Source organism: Tachypleus tridentatus, unplaced genomic scaffold (assembly GCF_004210375.1).
Source record: "Tachypleus tridentatus isolate NWPU-2018 unplaced genomic scaffold, ASM421037v1 Hic_cluster_1, whole genome shotgun sequence".
NCBI classification, from domain to species: domain Eukaryota; kingdom Metazoa; phylum Arthropoda; class Merostomata; order Xiphosura; family Limulidae; genus Tachypleus; species Tachypleus tridentatus.
Genome location: NW_027467777.1, coordinates 23283942 through 23300687, shown reverse-complemented (window position 1 = coordinate 23300687; position 16746 = coordinate 23283942). Strand labels below are relative to the sequence as shown.

Below are 16746 nucleotides of genomic sequence, written 5' to 3'. Positions count from 1 at the left end.
ATCCTTACTGTACAGATATAATGTACTATAGTAACTTTACTGTATAGATATAATGTGCTATAGTATCCTTACTGTATAGATACAATGTACTGTACTGTCCTTACTGTATGGATATAATGTACTATAGTATCCTTACTGTATAGATACAATATACTATAGTATCCTTACTGTATAGATACAATATACTATAGTATCCTTACTGTATAGATACAATATACTATAGTATCCTTACTGTATAGATACAATATACTATAGTAACTTTACTGTGTGGATATAATGTACTATAGTATCCTTACTGTGTAAATATAATGTACTATAGTATCCTTACTGTGTAGATATAATGTACTGTAGTATCCTTACTGTGCAGATAAAATGTACTGTAGTATCCTTACTGTATAGATACAATATACTATAGTAACTTTACTGTATAGATACAAAATACTATAGTAACTGTACTGTATAGATGCAATGAACTATAGTATCCTTATTGTATAGATATAATGTACTATAGTATCCTTACTGTATAGATATAATGTACTGTAGTATCCTTACCGTACAGATATAATGTACTATAGTAACTTTACTGTATAGATATAATGTGCTATAGTATCCTTACTGTATAGATACAATATACTATAGTATCCTTACTGTATAGATACAATATTCTATAGTATCCTTACTGTATAGATACAATATACTATAGTATCCTTACTGTATAGATACAATATACTATAGTAACTTTACTGTGTGGATATAATGTACTATAGTATCCTTACTGTGTAGATATAATGTACTATAGTATCCTTACTGTATAGATACAATACACTATAGTATCCTTACTATGTAGATATAATGTACTATAGTAACTTTACTGTGTAAATATAATGTACTGTAGTATCCTTACTGTGTAAATTTAATGTTCTGCAGTATCCTTACTTTGTAGATATAATGTACTGTAGTATCCTTACTGTATAGATACAATATACTATAGTAACTTTACACTGCAGATATAATGTACTATAGTATCCTTGCTGTGTAGATATAATGTACTATAGTATCCTTACTGTCTAGATACAATATACTATAGTATCCTTACTGTGTAGATACAATGTACTATAGTAACCTTACTGTGTAAATATAATGTACTATAGTATCCTTACTGTGTAGATACAATATACTATAGTAACTTTTCTGTGTAGATACAATGTACTATAGTATCCTTACTGTGTAAATATAATGTACTATAGTGTCCTTACTGTGTAGATATAATGTACTGTAGTATCCTTACTGTGCAGATAAAATGTACTGTAGTATCCTTACTGTATAGATACAATATACTATAGTAACTTTACTGTATAGATACAAAATACTATAGTAACTGTACTGTATAGATGCAATGAACTATAGTATCCTTATTGTATAGATATAATGTACTATAGTATCCTTACTGTATAGATATAATATACTGTAGTATCCTTACTGTACAGATATAATGTACTATAGTAACTTTACTGTATAGATATAATGTGCTATAGTATCCTTACTGTATAGATACAATGTACTGTACTGTCCTTACTGTATGGATATAATGTACTATAGTATCCTTACTGTATAGATACAATATACTATAGTATCCTTACTGTATAGATACAATATACTATAGTATCCTTACTGTATAGATACAATATACTATAGTATCCTTACTGTATAGATACAATATACTATAGTAACTTTACTGTGTGGATATAATGTACTATAGTATCCTTACTGTGTAGATATAATGTACTATAGTATCCTTACTGTATAGATACAATACACTATAGTATCCTTACTATGTAGATATAATGTACTATAGTAACTTTACTGTGTAAATATAATGTACTGTAGTAACTTTACTGTGTAGATACAATGTACTATAGTAACCTTACTGTGTAAATATAATGTACTATAGTATCCTTACTGTGTAGATACAATATACTATAGTAACTTTACTGTGTAGATACAATGTACTATAGTATCCTTACTGTATAGATATAATGTACTGTAGTATCCTTACTGTGTAGATATAATGTACTGTAATATCCTTACTGTATAGATATAATGTGCTATAGTATCCTTACTGTATTGATACAGTGTACTGTACTGTCCTTACTGTATGGATATAATGTACTATAGTATCCTTACTGTATAGATACAATATACTATAGTATCCTTACTGTATAGATACAATATACTATAGTATCCTTACTGTATAGATACAATATACTATAGTATCCTTACTGTTTAGATACAATATACTATAGTATCCTTACTGTATAGATACAATATACTATAGTAACTTTACTGTGTAGATATAATGTACTATAGTATCCTTACTGTATAGATATTATATACTATAGTATCCTTACTGTGTAGATATAATGTACTATAGTAACTTTACTGTGTAAATATAATGTACTATAGTATCCTTACTGTGTAAATATAATGTACTGTAGTATCCTTACTGTGTAGATACAATGTACTGTAGTATCCTTATTGTGGAGATAGAATATACTATAGTATCCTTACTGTATAGATACAATATACTATAGTATCCTTACTGTATAGATACAATATACTATAGTATCCTTACTGTGTAGATATAATGTACTATAGTATCCTTACTGTGTAGATATAATGTACTATAGTATCCTTACTGTATAGATACAATATACTATAGTATTCTTACTGTGTAGATATAATGTACTATAGTAACTTTACTGTGTAAATATAATGTACTATAGTATCCTTACTGTGTAGATACAATGTGCTATAGTAACCTTACTGTGTATACATAATATACTTTAGTATCCTTACTGTGTAGATACAATGTGCTATAGTAACCTTACTGTGTATACATAATATACTTTAGTATCCTTACTCTATTGATATAATATAGTAGTTTGTTACTTGTTGTTAGTGTTACAACAATACCAACAGTATACAGTTACACTAATATTGTTATTTCCTGGTACAGGTAGTGAAGGGAGAGTGCATGCATGGAGTCCAAACTCTTCATTATATATCACCACAAGGTTGTATCTCTCGAGGTGGAGAGAGATCAACTCTGACACGGACACGTCCTTGCTCCATTATTCCTGTAGAACTACAGGTCATTATAGGATTAACCATCTTTTTTGGAATTTTATTGTGTGCCTTGGTTCTCTATTTCTGGAAGAAGAACAGAAAGTGAGTACAAGCTTTTAATGTTATTTATTCATGATGGTTAAACCAACGTAAACAGAGTTTCTGATGAGTCCATTATCTAGCCTAAACCAACGTAAACAGAGTTTCTGATGAGTCCATTATCTAGCCTAAACCAATGTAAACAGAGTTTCTGATGAGTCCATTATCTAGCCTAAACCAACCTAAACAGAGTTTCTGATGAGTCTGTTATCTAGCCTAAACCAATGTAAACAGAGTTTCTGATGAGTCCATTATCTAGCCTAAACCAACATAAACAGAGTTTCTGATGAGTCCGTTATCTAGCCTAAACCAATGTAAACTGAGTTTCTGATGAGTCCGTTGTCTAGCCTAAACCAACGTAAACAGAGTTTCTGATGAGTCCGTTATCTAGCCTAAACCAACGTAAACAGAGTTTCTGATGAGTCCGTTATCTAGCCTAAACCAATGTAAACAGAGTTTCTGATGAGTCCATTATCTAGCCTAAACCAATGTAAACAGAGTTTCTGATGATTCCGTTATCTAGCCTAAACCAATGTAAACAGAGTTTCTGATGAGTCCATTATCTAGCCTAAACCAATGTAAACAGAGTTTCTGATGAGTCCATTATCTAGCCTAAACCAACCTAAACAGAGTTTCTGATGGCTCCATTATCTAGCCTAAACCAACGTAAACAGAGTTTCTGATGAGTCCGTTATCTAGCCTAAACCAATGTAAACAGAGTTTCTGATGAGTCCATTATCTAGCCTAAACCAACCTAAACAGAGTTTCTGATGAGTCCGTTATCTAGCCTAAACCAATGTAAACAGAGTTTCTGATGAGTCCATTATCTAGCCTAAACCAATGTAAACAGAGTTTCTGATGAGTCCATTATCTAGCCTAAACCAACCTAAACAGAGTTTCTGATGAGTCCGTTATCTAGCCTAAACCAATGTAAACAGAGTTTCTGATGAGTCCATTATCTAGCCTAAACCAACGTAAACAGAGTTTCTGATGAGTCCGTTATCTAGCCTAAACCAATGTAAACAGAGTTTCTGATGAGTCCATTATCTAGCCTAAACCAACGTAAACAGAGTTTCTGATGAGTTCGTTATCTAGCCTAAACCAATGTAAACAGAGTTTCTGATGAGTCCATTATCTAGCCTAAACCAATGTAAACAGAGTTTCTGATGAGTCCATTATCTAGCCTAAACCAACCTAAACAGAGTTTCTGATGAGTCCATTATCTAGCCTAAACCAACGTAAACAGAGTTTCTGATGAGTCCATTATCTAGCCTAAACCAACGTAAACAGAGTTTCTGATGAGTCCATTATCTAGCCTAAACCAATGTAAACAGAGTTTCTGATGAGTCCATTATCTAGCCTAAACCAACCTAAACAGAGTTTCTGATGAGTCCGTTATCTAGCCTAAACCAATGTAAACAGAGTTTCTGATGAGTCCATTATCTAGCCTAAACCAACGTAAACAGAGTTTCTGATGAGTCCATTATCTAGCCTAAACCAATGTAAACAGAGTTTCTGATGAGTCCATTATCTAGCCTAAACCAATGTAAACAGAGTTTCTGATGAGTCCATTATCTAGCCTAAACCAACCTAAACAGAGTTTCTGATGTGTCCATTATCTAGCCTAAACCAACGTAAACAGAGTTTCTGATGAGTCCATTATCTAGCCTAAACCAACGTAAACAGAGTTTCTGATGAGTCCATTATCTAGCCTAAACCAACGTAAACAGAGTTTCTGATGAGTCCATTATCTAGCCTAAACCAATGTAAACAGAGTTTCTGATGAGTCCATTATGTAACCTGAACTAACGTAAACAGAGTTTATGATGAGTCCATTAACTCAACTAAACAAACCTAAATAAAGTTCATGATGAGGCTGTTATCTAATCTAAACCAACCTAAACAGAGTTCATGATGAGTCCATTAACTCAACTAAGCTGACCTAAATATAGTTCATGATGGGTCCATGATCTAACCTAAACCTAACATAAGTAGAGTTCATGATGAGTCCATTATCTAACCTAAACAGACATCATGATGAGTCCATTATCTAACCTAAACCAACCTAGAGTTCTTGATTAGTCCATTATCTAACCTAAACCAACCTAAACAGAAATCATGATAAATCCGTAATCTAACCAAAATTGACCTCATGATGGATCCATTAACTCACCTAAACCAACCTAAATATAGTTCATGATGAGTCCATTATTTAACCTAAACCAACCTAAACAGAGATCATGATGAGTTTATTATCTAGCCTAAACCAACCTAAACAGAGATCATGGTGAGGCCATTATCTAACCAAAACTAACCTAGTGAGTGTTTTTGATGATTCTGTAACCTAACCTAAACACACCTAAACAGAATTTTTGATGAGTCATTTATCTAACCTAAACCTAACATAAGTGAAGTTCGTAATGGGTCCGTTATCTAACCTAAACCAACATAAGTAGTTTTTGATGAGTGCATTATCAAACCTAAACCAACATAAGTAGTTTTTGATGAATCCATTATCAAACCTAAACCAACATAAGTAGTTTTTGATGAATCCATTATCTAACCTAAACCAACCTAAGGAGAATTCATGGTGAGTTTGTTATTTAACCAGAACAACCTAATTAGTGTTTTTGATGAGTCTAGCCTAAACCTAATCTAAACAAAGTTCATGATGAGATCATGAATAATGTGATTAGTATTCTACCAACTTGTCAGTTTTCTTTAAGCTTCTCAAATGATGTCTTTACAGAGCTATAATCAAAGTACAGTATTATGGAAACTAGTTCAAATAATGCCAAGGAATGTTTACAAACACATTTTTTGTGTATATGTACAATGGTTTATTTGGTACTCAACCATTGCTTTTGGAGCTATTATAATAATTGGTATTTATTTTATTATGTACAACAGTTGTATAATAATGTAAGGATAAGTAATAGTTTGGAGTTTTGCTTCAAAGTAAGTTAGTATTGTCAAGTTTTTAGATAATTAAATCTTGACTTATGTGTATACATGAGAATAATGTCTTCTGTTTACCTCTTTTCATGTGGTGACATAATTATTTATAGGACCATACAATACGTTAATTTACATGTTCAAGTTAGCCCTAGTTTTTCATTCATGGACAATGCTGGTATTTAGGTTTTGTTTGGTTTTTAAGGCTTGAGTACAGATACATGAAGTTAGTTCAGTCAAGTTCCAGCAAGGAAAGTGAGCTTCCATCAGCAGAGAGCTGTGCCATTGACGATGATGATGACGATCAGTATGACAATAGCGTTGCCTTTACTGACAAAGGAAATGGACTTCTGGGAAAATTCCGAGCCATTCGAGTGGGAAACAATAAGGTAGGTTTCAGTGGAAGAAGTTAAGTAGTAATGATGTGATTGGTAAAATTAGAATTATTATAAATTGGTCAAATTAGCTAAGTGTTCACTGGATGAAACACGAGAACCTATGGTAATTTGTTTTCTGTCACATCGTACTTCCACATTAAGAGTAAAATACAAAAACAGAGTGTTAGATGAAATTATGATTAGATATTTCATCTGACCAGCGTTATTAACACAGTACCAATGTCAGGGTCACTTTTAATATTATCAGTACTTCTTTAGGTACTTTGTGACACAGTTTTGTCATTCAAATTATTTTTTTAATTTAGAGGTAACGTAACCTTCTTTGTTTTATAACTTATCTGCACATGGAGTATTTCTAAACTATATTTTATCCAAAATTGAAACTAGTCTCATCTACTGTGCTCCATCTCAATCAAGAAACCCTCACCAAAATGACAAATCTGAAAACTAATATTTGTTGGTCTGGTTAAGTCATGTTAACTTTGTCAAGTGTATTGAATGTGCAAACTATGAAATATTTAAGTTATTTTTATGTGAACTATAGATTAAAAACCACATACCAAACATTATGTTCCAGAGAAGAAATGTTTTAAAGAAGAACCACTTGGGTGACACCTGGGATGGTGGGATGAGGAGAGACTAACATATATGAAAATATATCTCAGAGTAGCTGGTATGGCTATTAACACTTTTACTAATAAAGGAGAGAACGACATTTCGACTTTTCTAGTTCATCTGCATGTTAACAAAGAGAGAGTGTGCAACTGACTGTTGTAGGACACCCCTCAGAGATGATCAGCCCTTTGTTAACCTGCTTTATTAGTAAAAGTGTTAATAGTCATACCAGCTGTTATGAGATACACTTTTGCTTCCAATGTGTTTCTTTTCACCCAGAAGTGAAACATCTAAATTTCTTTTATCTGGAAAGAAGAAGGGTTAGAGGGTGCTTGGTTGAGGTGTTTAAGATAATTAAGGGTATTAAAGAAGGGTCAGAGGGTGCTTGGTTGAGGTGTTTAAGATTATTAAGGGTATTAAAGAAGGGTTAGAGGGTGCTTGGTTGAGGTGTTTAAGATTATTAAGGGTGTTAAAGAAGGGTCAGAAGGGACTTAATTGAGGTGTTTAAGATTACTAAGGGTATTAATAATGAAGGTCCATCAAATGTTTCTGTTTTTAATAGTTCAAAAAATAGGACAAGGTTTCATAATTTCAAATTTTGGCAGTGAAGGAGCCATTTCTAATTTAGAGAGTATTACTTTTCAAACAAGATGGTTGGCTTATGGAATGAACTGCCTTCAAGGATGATGGGGACAGAAAATTTACTGGGTTTAAGAAAAGACTGGATTATTATATAAGTAGTAACCAGTGGTTACAGTTAGGAGCTGGAAGAGACATCCTTCATGGGAAAATAAGCTTCTTTTTGTTCCTTTAAATTGTTATGAATGTTAAAAACTGATTTCCCTGTTGTAGTTAACATTAATAAGCTTATGAACAGATACAAAATATCACTCTTGTAGTGACAAACTTGTTTTTATTATAATATGTGTAATATCTTTAATATTTATTTATTCTAATTAATGTAACTTCTACTTGATATTTAATATCCACAGCTTAAATATTAAAGTAGACAAAAATAATTAAATTCTTTCATATTAGTTATGAGTAATTAATTACAGGAACCTTCTCTGTTTTCAAGGTAAAATTAATCACTTGAAATAATTCATCTAAAATTATAAAGTAAGAACCTGACCTAATTGTATATATACACACACATGTAACACACACATACAATACACACACACATATAATACACATATATATACACACACATATATAATACACATATAATACATTGAATACTTATTAATAATCCATTTTTTCTATACTAATATTTTTACAGTCACTTTTAACAAATACTGTAAATTCAATGAGATAGTGAAAATTATTTTGTCTATTTACTTCTAACAACATTATTAAGTTTTACTAACAGAACTTACAAAATTAATTTAAAGTATACTGAATGAAAGTAAAAACTTTTTCTCTCCTTGCTTTTACTATTCTCATAAAGTTACACTAACCTATCTAGCATATTAAAGTAGTAATTACATGATTAAAAACACGTTTGACCAAATTTTAAACTTGGCAAACATATGACACTAGTTGAATCGTGGACAAATCTTATATAACTGTAGTTACCCAATATCTGATGCAGTATTTCTGTAGTAATATCTTACCAGAGATCTCTGTCCTTTCCATTATACATTTGTGGTTTACTGTGGCACACAGATGTTTCACAGTGCAGTCAGCAAGACATGCTATTGGGGTGTTTGACAAGTAATATATTGTACATTATGTGTCCATTACTTTAAATTTGCTACAAAAGTGAACAGATGTATACTACTTTCAAATGATCTTACACATCACTCATTCTAGTGTAATGTAACTCTGAAGGTGAATGGATGTATACTACTTTCAAATGATCTTACACATCTGTCTTCCTGGTGTAATGTAACTCTGAAAGTAAATGGATGTATACTACTTTCAAATGATCTTACACATCTATCTTCCTGGTGTAATGTAACTCTGAAAGTAAATGGATGTATACTACTTTCAAATTATCTTACACATATGTCTTCCTGGTGTAATTTAACTATGAAAGTGAATGGATGTATACTACTTTCAAATGATCTTACACATCTACCTTCCTGGTGTAATGTAACTCTGAAGGTGAATGGATGTATACTACTTTCAAATGATTTTACACATCTGTCTTCCTGGTGTAATGTAACTCCGAAAGTAAATGGATGTATACTACTTTCAAATGATCTTACACATCTATCTTCCTGGTGTACTGTAACTCTGAAGGTAAATGGATGTATACTACTTTCAAATTATCTTACACATCTTTTAGTAGTGTAATGTAAGTATGAAAGTGAACAGATGTATACTACTTTCAAATGATCTTACACATCTGTCTTCCTGGTGTAATGTAACTCTGAAAGTGAATGGATGTATACTACTTTCAAATGATTGTACACATCTTTTAGTAGTGTAATGTAACTCTGAAAGTAAATGGATGTATACTACTTTCAAATTATCTTACACATCAGTCTTTCTGGTGTAATGTAACTCTGAAAGTAAATGGATGTATACTACTTTCAAATGATTGTACACATATTTTAGTAGTGTAATGTAAGTATGAAAGTGAATGGATGTATACTACTTTCAAATGATCTTACACATCTATCTTCCTGGTGTAATGTAACTCTGAAAGTAAATGGATGTATACTACTTTCAAATTATCTTACACATCTTTTAGTAGTGTAATGTAAGTATGAAAGTGAATACATGTATACTACTTTTAAATGATCTTACACATCTGTCTTCCTGGTGTAATGTAACTCTGAAAGTAAATGGATGTATATTACTTTAAAATGATCTTACACATCTATCTTCCTGGTGTAATGTAAGTATCAAAGTAAATGGATGTATACTACTTTCAAATGATTGTACACATCTTTTAGTAGTGTAATGTAAGTGTGAAAGTGAATGGATGTATACTACTTTCAAGTGATCTTACACATCACTCATCCTAGTGTTATGTAAGTATGAAAGTGAATACATGTATACTACTTTCAAATTATCTTACACATCACTCATCCTAGTGTAATGTAACTATGAAAGTGAATGGATGTATACTACTTTCAAATTATCTTACACCTCTCTCTTCCTAGTGTAATGTAACTATGAAAATGAATACATGTATACTACTTTCAAATGATCTTACACATCTGTCTTCCTGGTGTAATGTAACTCTGAAAGTAAATGGATGTATACTACTTTCAAATTATCTTACACCTCTCTCTTCCTAGTGTAATGTAACTATGAAAATGAATACATGTATACTACTTTCAAATGATCTTACACATCTGTCTTCCTGGTGTAATGTAAGTATGAAGGTAAATGGATGTATACTACTTTCAAATTATCTTACACATCTTTTAGTAGTGTAATGTAAGTATGAAAGTGAATAGATGTATACTACTTTCAAATGATCTTACACATCTGTCTTCCTGGTGTAATGTAACTCTGAAAGTGAATGGATGTATACTACTTTCAAATGATTGTACACATCTTTTAGTAGTGTAATGTAACTCTGAAAGTAAATGGATGTATACTACTTTCAAATTATCTTACACATCAGTCTTTCTGGTGTAATGTAACTCTGAAAGTAAATGGATGTATACTACTTTCAAATGATTGTACACATCTTTTAGTAGTGTAATGTAAGTATGAAAGTGAATGGATGTATACTACTTTCAAATGATCTTACACATCTATCTTCCTGGTGTAATGTAACTCTGAAAGTAAATGGATGTATACTACTTTCAAATTATCTTACACATCAGTCTTTCTGGTGTAATGTAACTCTGAAAGTAAATGGATGTATACTACTTTCAAATGATTGTACACATCTTTTAGTAGTGTAATGTAAGTATGAAAGTGAATGGATGTATACTACTTTCAAATGATCTTACACATCTATCTTCCTGGTGTAATGTAACTCTGAAAGTAAATGGATGTATACTACTTTCAAATTATCTTACACATCAGTCTTTCTGGTGTAATGTAACTCTGAAAGTAAATGGATGTATACTACTTTCAAATGATTGTACACATCTTTTAGTAGTGTAATGTAAGTATGAAAGTGAATGGATGTATACTACTTTCAAATGATCTTACACATCTATCTTCCTGGTGTAATGTAACTCTGAAAGTAAATGGATGTATACTACTTTCAAATTATCTTACACATCTTTTAGTAGTGTAATGTAAGTATGAAAGTGAATACATGTATACTACTTTTAAATGATCTTACACATCTGTCTTCCTGGTGTAATGTAACTCTGAAAGTAAATGGATGTATATTACTTTTAAATGATCTTACACATCTATCTTCCTGGTGTAATGTAAGTATGAAAGTGAATGGATGTATACTACTTTCAAATGATTGTACACATTTTTTAGTTGTGTAATGTAAGTGTGAAAGTGAATGGATGTATACTACTTTCAAGTGATCTTACACATCACTCATCCTAGTGTAATGTAAGTATGAAAGTGAATACATGTATACTACTTTCAAATTATCTTACACATCACTCATCCTAGTGTAATGTAACTATGAAAGTGAATGGATGTATACTACTTTCAAATGATTGTACACATCTTTTAGTAGTGTAATGTAAGTGTGAAAGTGAATGGATGTATACTACTTTCAAGTGATCTTACACATCACTCATCCTAGTGTAATGTAAGTATGAAAGTGAATACATGTATACTACTTTCAAATTATTTTACACATCACTCATCCTAGTGTAATGTAACTATGAAAGTGAATGGATGTATACTACTTTCAAATGATTGTACACATCTTTTAGTAGTGTAATGTAAGTATGAAAGTGAATGGATGTATACTACTTTCAACTTATCTTACACCTCTCTCTTCCTAGTGTAATGTAACTATGAAAATGAATACATGTATACTACTTTCAAATGATCTTACACATCTGTCTTCCTGGTGTAATGTAACTCTGAAAGTAAATGGATGTATACTACTTTCAAATTATCTTACACCTCTCTCTTCCTAGTGTAATGTAACTATGAAAGTGAATGGATGTATACTACTTTCAAATTATCTTACACCTCTCTCTTCCTAGTGTAATGTAACTGTGAAAATGAATACATGTATACTACTTTCAAATGATCTTACACATCTGTCTTCCTGGTGTAATGTAAGTATGAAAGTAAATACATGTATACTACTTTCAAATTATCTTACACATCTGTCTTCCTGGTGTAATGTAAGTATGAAAGTAAATGGATGTATACTACTTTCAAATGATCTTACACATCTATCTTCCTGGTGTAATGTAACTCTGAAAGTAAATGGATGTATACTACTTTCAAATTATCTTACACATCAGTCTTTCTGGTGTAATGTAACTCTGAAAGTAAATGGATGTATACTACTTTCAAATGATTGTACACATCTTTTAGTAGTGTAATGTAAGTATGAAAGTAAATACATGTATACTACTTTCAAATTATCTTACACATCTGTCTTCCTGGTGTAATGTAAGTATGAAAGTAAATGGATGTATACTACTTTCAAATTATCTTACACATCACTCATCCTAGTGTAATGTAACTATGAAAGTGAATGGATGTATACTACTTTCAAATTATCTTACACCTCTCTCTTCCTAGTGTAATGTAACTGTGAAAATGAATACATGTATACTACTTTCAAATGATCTTACACATCTGTCTTCCTGGTGTAATGTAAGTATGAAAGTAAATACATGTATACTACTTTCAAATTATCTTACACATCTGTCTTCCTGGTGTAATGTAAGTATGAAAGTAAATGGATGTATACTACTTTCAAATTATCTTACACATCACTCATCCTAGTGTAATGTAACTATGAAAGTGAATGGATGTATACTACTTTCAAATTATCTTACACCTCTCTCTTCCTAGTGTAATGTAACTATGAAAATGAATACATGTATACTACTTTCAAATGATCTTACACATCTGTCTTCCTGGTGTAATGTAACTCTGAAAGTAAATGGATGTATACTACTTTCAAATTATCTTACACATCTTTTAGTAGTGTAATGTAAGTATGAAAGTGAATACATGTATACTACTTTTAAATGATCTTACACATCAGTCTTTCTGGTATAATGTAACTATGAAAGTCAATAGACGTATACTACTTTCAAATTATCTTACACCTCTCTCTTCCTAGTGTAATGTAACTATGAAAGTGAATACATGTATACTACTTTCAAATTATCTTACACCTCTCTCTTCCTAGTGTAATGTAACTATGAAAGTGAATACATGTATACTACTTTCAAATTATCTTACACATCACTCATCCTAGTGTAATGTAACTATGAAAGTGAATACATGTATACTACTTTCAAATTATCTTACACCTCTCTCTTCCTAGTGTAATGTAACTATGAAAGTGAATACATGTATACTACTTTCAAATTATCTTACACCTCTCTCTTCCTAGTGTAATGTAACTATGAAAGTGAATAGACGTATACTACTTTCAAATTATCTTACACATCACTCATCCTAGTGTAATGTAACTATGATAGTGAATAGATGTATACTACTTTCAAATTATCTTACACCTCTGTCTTCCACTGTCCAGTTATTAAAAACTAAGAATTTAAATAGTCTTGCTGTAATCTTTACTTTTTCCAATGAAAGACATTTTACATTATTTCGTGAACTGTAAGTTTAAGACAGACTATACTGTGATATAAACTGTAAGTTTAAGACAGGTTATACAGTGTTATGAGCTGTAAGTTTAAGACAGGTTATTTTGTGTTATGAATTTACCTTTAAGACAAGCAATACTGTGTTATGAACTGTAAGTGTAAGACAGGCTATACTTTGTTATAAATTGTAAGTTTAAGACAGGCTATACTGTGGTATAAACTGTAATGTATTATCTGCATAGAGTTTATATGGTAAAGAAAGAAGAAGTTAACTGTAATTTAAAGACATAATAGAAGAATTGAAACCTTGTGAAAGTCCTAAGTTGGGTTTAATATACGTGTACCTGTAGGTTTATACTTGGGACCCTGACACAGAGGGTGTGTGGAGCCCAGACAGTTAGTAACATAAATTACCTGCTGGTCTCACAAAGAAGGTACTGTATTTTTATCTACATTAAGCACTGTACACTGATTATGTGTATCACCACAGTACATAAAGTATTTCTTTGAATTTGTGTGTGTTTTTTATGTGTATGTGTGTTTTTCTTATACCAAAACCACATCAGGCTATTTGCTGAACCCACTGAGAGGAATAGATATGTAGATGACACGATTGCGAGATTCAGATCTACAGAACACACACTTAATTTTTTTCACTCGCATTAACTCTATACATCCCAACATTAACTTCACATGTGAACAGGAAGAAAGCAATCAAATATCATTTTTTAACCTCAAAATTAAAAGAACCAATACACAGTTTAAAACAGAAATCCACCGAAAAAATCACCCATACTCAACTGTACATTCCTTGGGACTCAGCACATGAAACAAAACAAAAACCGAACATACTAAGAAACCAAATAAACACAGCCATAAAACTATGCTCACCAGATAAAATTAATGATGAATTAGACAAAATAAAACAATACTTCATCAACATCTGTAAGTTTCCTCCACAAACCGTAGAAAACATTATATGTACACACATAGACAAAATGCAAAATCAACCAACAAAAGTAAATGTATCCCACAATTTAAAACATCATGAAACCATATTCAGCTGCATACCATATATTCCTGACATCAGCAGAAAAATAACCAACATTTGGCAAAATTTAACAACAAATATGACGTCCCAGTTAATACTAAATTTATTCAGAAACCAGGCACAAAACTAAGGTCTATACTATGTTGAACCTACACTGGCAAACACAACACCAACATTATTTATAAAATACAATGTGATAACTGCCACGACTTCTTTTTGGAGAAACAAGTAGAAAAATGAAAAACATATTCAAAGAACACAAAATGTCACCTACACATGTTTTCGAACACTGCAAATCAAATAAACACAACATAACCATAGAAAACACCCAAATGCTAAATAAAGAAACAAACATAAGCAAATGCAAAATTAAAGAAGCCTTACTTATACAACAACTCAAGCCCAAAATAAACCAATACAAAGGAATACCTTTATACCTATATTAATAACTATATTCAACATCTAAACATGCCCTTTGCATTCCTACACTGAATTACACAACCACCTTTAAACATGTGGTCAGTAACCCTTTCTTTCTTTGTGAACCTGACAATGACTGAAGAAGGTCAAAATGTTTTATAATCTCCTACTAGTGCTTTTTCTACACATACCAGCCATTTTTTAATATAAAATTTTCTCTACAAGCAGGTTTTCTTGTCATCATGGAGTAGTACTGTAGTATCTTCCTTTGTCTACAATTCTGACTGTAATACAGTCTGCCCATAAGACTGACTGTAATACCATTACCGTCTATCAGACTAACTGTAATACCCATCTTTGAATATCATACTGACTGTAATACCCATCATTGTTTAGAAGAGTGACTGTAACAGGCATCACTGTCAATCAGAGTGACTGTAATACCCATCACTGTCTATCAGACTGACCATAATACCCATTTCTGTTTATCAAATTGACTATAATACCCATCTCTGTGTATCAGATTGACTATAATACCCATCACTGTTTATAAGATTGACTGTAATACTCATCCCACTAACTGTAACACTCATCACTGTCTTTCAGACCTAGTGTAATACCATCACTGTTTATAACATTGACTGTAACACCAATCACTGTTTATAAGATTGACTGTAACACCAATCAGTGTTTATAACATTGACTGTAACACCCATCACTGTCAATCAGGTTGACTGTACTACCCATCACTGTTTATAACATTGATTGTAATACTCATCACTGTTTATAACATTGACTGTAACACCAATCACTGTTTATAACATTGACTGTAATACTCATCACTGTTTATAACATTGATTGTAATACTCATCACTGTTTATAACATTGACTGTAATACCCATCACTGTTTATAACATTGATTGTAATACTCATCACTGTTTATAACATTGACTGTAATACTCATCCCACTAACTGTAACACTCATCACTGTCTTTCAGATCTAGTGTAATACCATCACTGTTTATAACATTGACTGTAACACCAATCACTGTTTATAAGATTGACTGTAACACCAATCAGTGTTTATAACATTGACTGTAACACCCATCACTGTCAATCAGGTTGACTGTACTACCCATCACTGTTTATAACATTGATTGTAATACTCATCACTGTTTATAACATTGACTGTAACACCAATCACTGTTTATAACATTGACTGTAATACCCATCACTGTTTATAACATTGATTGTAATACTCATCACTGTTTATAACATTGACTGTAATACCCATCACTGTTTATAACATTGATTGTAATACTCATCACTGTTTATAACATTGACTGTAATACCAATCACTGTTTATAACATTGACTGTAATACCCATCACTGT

General features: G+C 31.5%; 1 pseudogene across 1 annotated transcript in view; it reads left to right on the top strand.

Moving 5' to 3' along the window:
* Positions 1-16746, top strand: part of LOC143241891 (endosome/lysosome-associated apoptosis and autophagy regulator family member 2-like) — a 95387-nt pseudogene that overhangs the window by 68922 nt on the left and 9719 nt on the right. Inside the window, exons 18-19 of the transcript XR_013022329.1 lie at positions 3017-3228; positions 6386-6569. The product of XR_013022329.1 is annotated as an endosome/lysosome-associated apoptosis and autophagy regulator family member 2-like (transcript). The remainder of the gene's footprint in view (positions 1-3016; positions 3229-6385; positions 6570-16746) is intronic.